Source organism: Homalodisca vitripennis, chromosome 5 (genome assembly GCF_021130785.1).
Source record: "Homalodisca vitripennis isolate AUS2020 chromosome 5, UT_GWSS_2.1, whole genome shotgun sequence".
Classification (NCBI taxonomy): Eukaryota; Metazoa; Arthropoda; class Insecta; order Hemiptera; family Cicadellidae; genus Homalodisca; species Homalodisca vitripennis.
Window position 1 is genome coordinate 1,191,422 of NC_060211.1, and position 11,857 is coordinate 1,203,278.

Consider the following 11,857-nt stretch of genomic DNA (forward strand, 5'->3'; position numbering starts at 1 on the left):
TGCATTCTTTGAATTTGTTCTGCGTCTTCCTTTGAGATGCTATTGCCGTATGCAGGAAAACAGTAATAAAAATTGGAAACACGACAGACAGGACAAGACGCAGCTTAACGGACTCTGGAAGGATGGATCTCAGCGTATACATGCCTCGCAGTCTCCCCAGCAGTGCTCTCTGAGAAACATACGACGCATGGTCAGAAAAACCCAGCCACTGTTTAGCACAACGCCAAGCGTCTTTACAGTGTCACTTACACTCAAGTTTTCATTGCCAATCCTGATTTGCACGTTGCTCTCTTTGATACACTGCACCTGAGCCGCTGATGCTATGTAGAGAACCGTGCATTTTTTAGCGTTCAGCTTAAGACCATGTCTCCCCGACCACACTCGCATGCTCTCCAAATCTGAATTTACATTAGCAATAGCCTCCTCCAACCCATTTAACTCAAATGGTATATGCACCTGGCAATCATCGTCATACAGATGGACTTTGCAGTGGCGCACACAGTTGTCCAGATCTGATGTATACAATGTGAAGAGTACTGGGCCTAGACAACTTCCTTGCGGGACGTCCCTAGCTTTAACCAGAGGAGAAGAAGTCATCGTACCCATCTTCGTCATCTGTTGCCTCTCAACAAGATATGACCTAAACCAGTTTAGTGCATTATCCCCGAAACCAAGAAACTTCATCTTTGCAAGCAATAAAGAATGGCTGATTGAGTCAAAAGCGTGGGAGTAGTCAAGCATGACTAGTGAACTACACCGGCCTCCGTCCCGAGTCTCAAACAAGTCACTGAACAAGTTAACCAGTGCAGTACATGTCCCGTGATGTTTCCTGAACCCAGACTGGAGTTTCGGGAAAATATTATACTCATCAACAAAATCCGCAATTTTTCTCACAACCAATTTTTCCACCATTTTCGACTGGTAAGATTGATATGGGTGTAAGATGAGAAACACTTGTTGGTATCTGTGTTTTCGGCAATGGTTTGACTATACTCATCTTCCATGTCTGTGGAAACTCATCTCTTGCCAAGGACATATTTACAAGGTGGGTAATGGCATCAATAGCATATGGGCTTACTGCTCTTATCATATTATAGGATGCTTCCTATATTATTTAATTATTTATAGGAATATTTATATTTAGATTAAGAGAATTGTAAACTTATATAATAATTGAATTGTAAGAATTGTTATCCTTTGAGCAGTGGTGAATTTCTTGTTGAGTTGGGTTCGAGGAATGCCTAGAAGCTTCCTTTTGTATCTAGGTATTGAGCATAGGTTACCACCCAATTCAGACATTGTGTTTGCTCAATTTTGATTGGCCAATGTTAGGTTGATTAGATGGTGGGAGGGACTTCTAGATCCTTCCGGTGGATTCAACCACGTTTTCAGGGGATTCTTTGCTGTGTGCTCAGAGAGAGCAGTTCGTGGAGAAGTGATAGCCTACTCTTGCCGTATCGACTTTTCGGTTGTTTAAGATTAAAATTCTTTTAAAAATTTAAGTTTGATGTTTAAATTAATTGATCTATAACCGTTATTTTTGTTAGTTGGTGAAGTCTTCAGGAGAAGTGTGAGGTACTGTGAAAGTTAGAATTTAACATTTAAATAGAAAATTGCTTGATGATATTTTCCTGTTCAAGTTGGTTAAATCAGGAATAGCCTACTGATAAAGAAAATTTATTTAATTTTTTGAGATTATATATATATATATTTTTACAAGTTCCTACATTTAACATTCAAGGCCAAGCGTATAATTCTGGATAATTCAATAATTTGTAAATTGGAAATTTACAGAAAATAAGTACTTTGAAATTGATACAATTTTGAGTTTAACTGGTTGGACATTGTCTTTGTTCATATATTAATTATTAACATTACCTTAATTTGTTTGATTTTTATTTTGAGAAGAAGTCTTATTTTATTATTTGTTTCATTTTATATTAGAAGAAGATTATTTTATTTTGAAATTCAGTGAAGATTTTTATTTTGAGTTAGTGTTGAAAATATTAGCACTGAGAACTTGAAGGACACAATTATTGATGCTTTGATTGATTGTTAATCTTAAGGCTGGACATGTGAACATTTCATGGGTTATAAATAAGAAATAATTGAGAATAAATTAAAAGTAAAAAGATAGCTTGGCGTTGCTGTATTATTGATTTCAAATTTTAATTAAAATTACTATTAATTTATACTGAGTTTAATTATTGAATACCATTGGAACTTGTGCTTTCTAAAAATAGGGTTATTAGATTAGAACTCAATTGATCGCTCTTATAAAACAAAAATAGTTGTAATTGGTTTATAGAAATTAACCTTACTATAGACACGTTACACATATCAATACCGATGTCGTCTGTTCCTACTGCCTTAGAGGTAATTTCATTCATTGCTGAACCACCTCTTTGTGTGAAACTATCCTAAACTTAAACTCGTTAGTTCTACCCTTCTGCTTATATCATAAAACTGCTCCAATGCTTCATCAGGTTCGCAAGACGTGCCCATCTCTGTGAAGTACTTGTTTATATCATTAGTATTCATGTTTGGAGGCAGATTTTGATCTTTTGATCCCACAATACCATTCTGCCGTAAGAATTTCCAGAAAGTACTAGAGTCTCTACAATTGGCCAGTTTATCTTCAAAATATCTCTTCTTTGAAGATCGTATAGCACTATTCAGTGTGTTTCTGACTCTTTTATATTCTAAACAGTTTCTAAAAGCATATATATTCTAAAAAACTGCCTCTTCAACCTGGTTTTCACTTTTGTGAGTTCTATAACTTCTCGGGTTCTCCAGGGGGCCCTATTTTTTGTTACTCTTTTAGTAAAAACTGGAGAATGTGGCAAAAATGCTTTTAATGTTGGAAGTTATGAAATATTCTATATCATCAAAACTGCTGAGATCACATGCTCTACTCAAATCCACTTCAGCAACCATTGCCAATGTTCCATTCAAATTAAATTTGGAGTAATCTCTGTATCTTATCAACTTGGCCTGAGTCTTCTCTTGTTCGAATCTTAATTAAGTCACAATATATTAGTCTGTGGTCTGTTATTCTCAATCCTCGATGATCAATAATACTTGATGTGTCTATAACTCCACACTTTTCTACTTTGATAGCTTTGTCAGCAATCAGATGATCAATCAATGTTTCTGAAGTGCTTGTCACTCTAGTCGGCTCACTGATGTGCTGTACAACGTTGTGAGACTTAATCAGACGACGAAGGTAGCCAGCAGCACTGCAGGTATAGGACATCAGATCAACGTTGATGTCACCCAAACAGACACAGAGTTAACCTCAACAGCCTCAAAAAAGACTGGAACAGAGATTTTAGGCAAGTGTAGTTCATATCAGGCGGTCTGTAGACGATGGCAACCCCTAGTTTACACTCTTTCATTCTGACAATAAACGAAATGTGTGAGCCAATCTAAAATTGCTCCCTCTTACTGCCCGTTTTCCGGAATCGGAGGTGTCTGTGAGTTGGAGATTGAGCTTAGGGGGTATACTGCAGCAGAATGCTCAGTCTCGAGCCTGAGACCAAAGTCCATCACAGCCTCAAAGAGTGCCGCCAGCCGCGCCACACCTCTCCTGTTTAGGTGTCTGCCATCCCGGCCAAGATCTCGCCTCGCAACCCAACAGTTCGCCTCCAAAAATGTGACACCAAAGTTGTGACACATTATTTCAAGCTGACTGTTAAAATCAAAAAGAGCTTTGTAGCCAATATATGATCGAATGAGAACGCTGTTTACAAATATTTTGGAATCTGGAAAATGTTTTTTAGTTGTAAACAGTAAGTCAGCCATACTGTGAGGAGCCTGTTTTTTCCGTGTCCTCCGTTGTACCCCGGACCCCCCCTGTAACCTCTCCTCAGGTTTTTGGCGCCTACATGAAAATGAATAAATGACAGATCTTGATTTACATAGTTCATCAACCTTTCTTTGACATTTACAATACGAGCTCCAGGACAGCATTCTAGCATAGCACCCTTATACACACACTTTAGGCTGGCCTGGCGTACTACCGAATCACCAATAATCAACATTTTACCTGAACTAACAGCTACGTTGTCTACAATTTTTTAATTGGTTAAAGGAGCAGGGGAAGGCGTCAGCGTACCAACTGAATAGTTGACCCGCGCCTCCAACCCCGCAATCTGAGCCCTCAAACAAACCAGCCACGCCTCGAGCACCTCTATGGTAGTCAACAAACATTTTCTTACTTCACTCAAAGCTTCCACTTTTGCTGTATTGTCTACTAATAACTTATCTATATTTCCTACATCTAATTGTACATTTTCCTTAATTCTACCACTTAGAGCTAGATTTTGTTCCGTCAATTCTTTACACTGTTGTTTAAGACCCATGATGATCTCAGTCGACTCATCCTCCAACAAATTGCACTCCACAGATTTTTCTCTGAAACTGCAGTTGAGAGTCTGCACTCTATTCTCAGCAGCTTCAAGGTCCCTATTACGAGAACTGAGTTCTTACTCCAGGTCACTAATTTGTTTACACTTTACATTAAGCTGGTTCATTATTTTAGCAATATGTGGGACAATTTTTTTATGGCATTCTCACCAAAATTAGTGGATATGGCCTTTAGTTCAATATGAAGATGAGAAGCAATATGAATCACTTCATTATCAATAAAATATAGGCCGTCAGTCATGTTTAGCAGGTCAGAATATCGAGTTATTATAGGCATGTTGTAACTTATTTCTGATTCAGAGACAGATATTAAATGTAAACAAAACAGTTATAAATAATTAATAACTAACAATAAATAAATAGCAGCCAATAAATGTATTAAAATTGGTCAGAAGTCAATAATTATTAAGTAGGTCAATACTTGAATAGATTGCAATATATGACAAATAATAAATAAGTAACATGCCCATCCATATATACAAATTGGTCATTACATTAAAAGCAGGCAATAATTAACAGACAATGAATAACAGTTAATAAATAAAACAGCAGTCAATAAATAAACAGCAACCAATTGTTATATTAAAATTGGTCAACATTCCATAATCTTATACCAAATCGTTAATCGTTTATAACAATATATAACAAATAATAAATAATTAATAACAGGTTAAGATCAAATATACAAATAGGTAATTAAATTAAAATCAGGCAATAACTAACAGAACAATAAATAAATAACAATTTGCAATAAATAAATAACAGCAACAACAATTAACAGTCAATAATGTATAAAAAATTGTTCAATAAATAATATTAGGAAATAATAATGTCAATTTTGTGAATTAATATTGTTCTGTACTATTCTAAATTATGCAGTCGGTGCAACGGAAGCAGACAGAACGGAATGCGAGCCAGTCTAGACGCCTGCAGGGTGGCAGCCGCAGTAAGACAATCAGGGCAGCATGCGTGTTGTGTCTCCGGCCGGCACGGCGCAGTGGGCGTTATTCCTGTGCGGGACTACCAGTGCTGTTACGTTGGTACAGCAGCCGAGCAGACCAGCGTGCGGCGTGTACTGATCAGCTGTGCGCTAATACTACTGTTTTCCTGTTGTTACATCCGCTCTCGGCAAATACACTTTCAGAGTTAGTGACAGTTTCTGACATTAATATACTAACAAAGTTAGCAAGCGTTATTATACCACAGCATGAGTTGTTAAAAAAATATTTATTAGACCACTCAACTCACAATAAAGTTATAGACATTTGTTATTAAGTAATAAAACGGGAGCGATGTTCCATTCGACCAACCACTGCAGAACAGGTCTGCCAACCCCGTGAGATGTAACTAAAGACGGCGATATTTCACATTATGTATATATATGAAGGATTTCAACAACCTTATCGTTGGGCAACTATCAAAACTAAGTGAACTTAGTGTATAACGGAAACAAATCTTTTATTACTAAAGACGGCGATATTTCACATTATGTATATATCAAGGATTTCAACAACCTTATCGTTGGGCAACTATCAAAACCAAGTGAACTTAGTGTATAACGGAAAAAAATCTTTTATTACTAAAGACGGCGATATTTCACATTATGTATATATGAAGGATTTAAACAACCTTATCGTTGGGCAACTATCAAAACTAAGTGAACTTAGTGTATAACGGAAAAAATCTGTTATTACTAAAGACGGCGATGACTCACATTATGTATATATCAAGGATTTCAACAACCTTATCGTTGGGAAACTATCAAAACTAAGTGAACTTAGTGTGCCTGTATAACGGAAAAAAATCTTTTATTACTAAAGACGGCGATGACTCACATTAATGTATATATCAAGGATTTCATCAACCTTATCGTTGGGCAACTATCCAAACTAAGTGAACGTAGTGTATAACGGAAAAATCTGTTATTACTAAAGACGGCGATATCTCATAATAGACATAGATTAAGTAAGACAGTAAGTAAAGTAACAGAATACCAAGAATAATATGTTATAAAACAAGTTCGTATGGCACAAACATATTACAACTATAACAAATACGAACGGAAGGTTAAGTATGCTAGTGAATAATGTAATAAATACAAAATAGTAATATTGTATTCGTTAGGTCCGTATTACACGAACATAGATTAAGTAAGACAGTAAGTAAAGTAACAGAATACCAAGAATAATATGTTATAAAACAAGTTCGTATGGCACAAACATATTACAACTATAACAAATACGAACGGAAGGTTAAGTATGCTAGTGAATAATGTAATAAATACAAAATAGTAATATTTTATTCGTTAGGTCCGTATTACACGAACATAGATTAAGTAAGACAGTAAGTAAAGTAACAGAATACCAAGAATAATATGTTATAAAACAAGTTCGTATGGCACAAACATATTACAACTATAACAAATACGAACGGAAGGTTAAGTATGCTAGTGAATAATGTAATAAATACAAAATAGTAATATTTTATTCGTTAGGTCCGTATTACACGAACATAGATTAAGTAAGACAGTAAGTAAAGTAACAGAATACCAAGAATAATATGTTATAAAACAAGTTCGTATGGCACAAACATATTACAACTATAACAAATACGAACGGAAGGTTAAGTATGCTAGTGAATAATGTAATAAATACAAAATAGTAATATTTTATTCGTTAGGTCCGTATTACACGAACATAGATTAAGTAAGACAGTAAGTAAAGTAACAGAATACCAAGAATAATATGTTATAAAACAAGTTCGTATGGCACAAACATATTACAACTATAACAAATACGAACGGAAGGTTAAGTATGCTAGTGAATAATGTAATAAATACAAAATAGTAATATTTTATTCGTTAGGTCCGTATTACACGAACATAGATTAAGTAAGACAGTAAGTAAAGTAACAGAATACCAAGAATAATATGTTATAAAACAAGTTCGTATGGCACAAACATATTACAACTATAACAAATACGAACGGAAGGTTAAGTATGCTAGTGAATAATGTAATAAATACAAAATAGTAATATTTTATTCGTTAGGTCCGTATTACACGAACATAGATTAAGTAAGACAGTAAGTAAAGTAACAGAATACCAAGAATAATATGTTATAAAACAAGTTCGTATGGCACAAACATATTACAACTATAACAAATACGAACGGAAGGTTAAGTATGCTAGTGAATAATGTAATAAATACAAAATAGTAATATTTTATTCGTTAGGTCCGTATTACACGAACATAGATTAAGTAAGACAGTAAGTAAAGTAACAGAATACCAAGAATAATATGTTATAAAACAAGTTCGTATGGCACAAACATATTACAACTATAACAAATACGAACGGAAGGTTAAGTATGCTAGTGAATAATGTAATAAATACAAAATAGTAATATTTTATTCGTTAGGTCCGTATTACACGAACATAGATTAAGTAAGACAGTAAGTAAGTAAAGTAACAGAATACCAAGAATAATATGTTATAAAACAAGTTCGTATGGCACAAACATATTACAACTATAACAAATACGAACGGAAGGTTAAGTATGCTAGTGAATAATGTAATAAATACAAAATAGTAATATTTTATTCGTTAGGTCCGTATTACACGGCATAGATTAAGTAAGACAGTAAGTAAAGTAACAGAATACCAAGAATAATATGTTATAAAACAAGTTCGTATGGCACATACATTAAAACTACGAGTATACAAAATACGAACGTAAGGTTAAGTACGGTAGTAAATAATGTAATAGATAACCAATTGCAATATTTTATACGTTAGGTCCGTATCTCATGAACAATTCGTAGTCACTTATCAGTGAAAATTGGGGTTATGGTATCAGCGCACCGTGTGTCTAAATGTTACTTGTACAGTGTACAGTGATCTCTCGCTCCTCTGCCGGTCGGTCCGTCTGACGATATTGCGTTGTAGCGTTGTAGCGCATGAGGAAGTAATTGTTCCTGCTGCATGCTGCAACGCACTGATTCTAGACTCTAGTATCGGTGATTCAATTTATTACAGTACACAAACGTACTAAAGTGATGAAAAAAAAGAATAAAATTGTCTAAATACAGGAATCAATGTATGATTTGTAAAAAAGAGAATACGGCTCCGAGAAATGTGAATAATCAAGTTAATAGAATAAAACCAATCAGATGATCGGGACTTCTCCGTACCACTGGCCTATTAGGCCTAAGCCTGTGGGATCCTCTTTTCCCATGAAAAAAGTAGTGACCTCCGAGATGGTGGAAGAGGTTGACGTTTCTTCGGAGGCTTTGAACTAACATTCTATCGGTCTAAATATACAAACCAAACGTTTTGAGCAAAGGCAAACTTATTAGTCAGATGAAAATTGATGCCTATCTCCTAAAACTAACATCCATAATTTAAACAATTACAAATAGAAATATAACGTTAAATTAAAAGAAGAGGTTAGTGTCGAGCAACAGCAGTTACTGTGGCCTGTACACAACACTTTCAGTACCTCACAATATTTGAAAAGATGTATTAGAATGTTTTAAAATTTCAGAGTTTTTTAGTATTTTTTACCATATTATGGGCTTTTAGGAATATTATTATATTCATTATTGTTATTATATGTTTCAGTCATGTATACACTGATAATATTATAGCTTTGTTTGATTAGATGTTTGCAAAATATTATCAGGTTAAAATATAAATAAATATAATGACATATTGTTACGTAATCCGCACATGTACATGGCTAAAGAAAATATTTGTAATTCACTATAGTCATTTATATATATGATGTACATATATATATATATATATATATATATATATATATATATATGTGTTATAAAATATAATATGTAATATATATATATATATATATATATATATATATATATATATATAAAATTAAATAAGGCTATTGCCATTTATACAAATTTGATTAATGTAAACAAAAGTCGTTTGACAGGTATTTGGTCTTCCGATCATATGTTAGTTTAGTTATTTAAACACATATGTGACAGATATGGCCAAATAAAATATAATTGAATCGTAAAAAGTGAGGACTCTGTGGTGTAATGGTAGCACATTCACCCGGCAAAGTGAGAGATCCGGGTTCGAGTCCCGGCGGAGCAAGTACTTTTTGTGATTCAATGTTTATTTAAAAATTATATATACATATATCTACATTCGTTGTCCCAGAGTTTGGTTGTCCTGTTATTATAAAACGCACTGTATTTGGCAATAACTTTCTATCGTTACTACTTACTCCCTTATTTATTTGATCAACAGTTACTTGTCTATATTATCCATACTCAGTTTATCCATTTGTTGGAAAATTTCAATAGCCATAAGTTTTTATAAATACAAGTGTGCGGGTAGAACTTCAGATTGTAAATTATATTTATAATTTTAGTTACAAGTCTTTTCTAGATATCCACTAATATCGAGATTTATCAAATCCCAACCACCGAATGTTTGTGGGATTTGTTCCTTTTTTTCTTTTTAATATTTTTCCCACTAGAAAAACATTACCAGTCACTGATTTCAAAAATTCATGACCGTAAAATCCACCTTGTAGTATCTGACCTTAATTATCCTTAAGTATGTATGTAATTCCAAATGTATCCTTAAGATAATTACAGCAAAACTGCATCGATTGCGCTACAATAATACATACATGTATTTAAAAAATCTTTTAATAAATCAAAATATTAAAAAGTTTAGAAAAGACACTGAGTAATGTTAAATGAGATTAATTATTTAAATTTTAATGCAAGCGATAATACTATGGATCCAGGTGAAGTTCGTCCTTATTCGATCTTCATATTTGATGATATATCTTGTGAAAAGCATGATATAATTAAGAGTTATTTTTCAATGAGGAGACCTAATGATATAGATTCAGTGTACATAGGACAAAATTACAGCAAAATAACTAAACAACTCATTAGAGACAACGAGAACTTAATTTTTATTTTAAAACAAGATGAAATAAATCTATCTAACACATTTATAAAGATCATGTCTTAAGTGATATGACGTTTACACTATTCAAAGAGTTGTGTAAAAAAGAATTGATTGAAAATAACCATGGTTCCTTAGTTGTCAGTAAATATGACATGAACAAAGTTAGATATAGAATTGAATTTGATCGTTATGTTTTAATACACTGATACTGCTGTTAAGTATTTCAAGCTACCTGAGCGAGGAAATATGGCTGATCATGAACATTTACTTGAAGAAAGTAATTTACTCAATGACACTATCCGAAAGAAAAAGAGTTTTAAAATTATAGAATTATTGGTAGTGAAAGTTACAAAAAAGGAAAAAGTTTCGTACCAAAAACAGAAAGGAAAAGCAAGGAAAAACAGGAAATTGCTTTTACCTAAAACTTTACCGTGTATACTATACAATGACAGAAAGCTTATTGTATCAAACAGGGCATTATCTACATATGCTTTGTGTTTGAAAATACCCATTTTAGCGGTGTGTATATGATACACGATTTTCCTAAAATAATATGAACAAATGAATAAGGTATAGTTAACTTGGTTAATAAGAAAGGATCCGGAACACATTGGGTTTGTTACAAAAATTCAGTATTTTACTTTGTCAGTAATGAAAGTTAACTTTCTCCTAAAGAATTAAAGCAACACTTTAAAAATGCTTATCAAATTCTGTACAATTACAAACGATATCAAAGTTATGATAGGTTATTACATGTGGACATTTATGTTCAGAGCTTTATATCTTTACATGTTTGTATGATGTAAGATTTCTTCAATACAGTTTCTTTAAACAGCAATACTTCATATTTAAAAACTACGATTTTCCAATTCTAAATTTGCAAACACATTTTAACTGAGAGACTGCTTTATTAGATTTTACTGTTTATAACTTTATTACAAACATAACACAAGATTTTAACAACGAAAATCACTATTATTAAAAGTTAAAATGTTCAGCTTTAGGAGGGGTTTCATTACAAATCACAACACAACTACACAACACTTCAAAAGATAGCACTAACTATTAAAAATAAAGTAATTATGACGGATCAAGTTTAAAAGTAATAAATTTAGTAAATGGTACAAATAATACCGATGTTGTAAATGTGAGATGTCTTAGAGATGCAATTTCAAAAATGACTAAGCAGTTAGGAAATCAGTTAAAACGTTTAAGTGGTGCATTGTTTGTTCATATCCTCAAGCATAAATTTGATGGAACACCTGAAGATTTACATGAAGGAATAATTTAGACTGGGATTTTAGTCATGGCTTAAAACAGGAAAAAAATAACCCACTGACGTCATAATACTCAAGGATCATACTAATTGTATACATAATGATGAATATCAAAATTTTGAATCCCCTATTGTTTATACAGAAATAGTGTTGGTGTGGGGAGGTGTTTTATAAACAAACACATAATGACAAA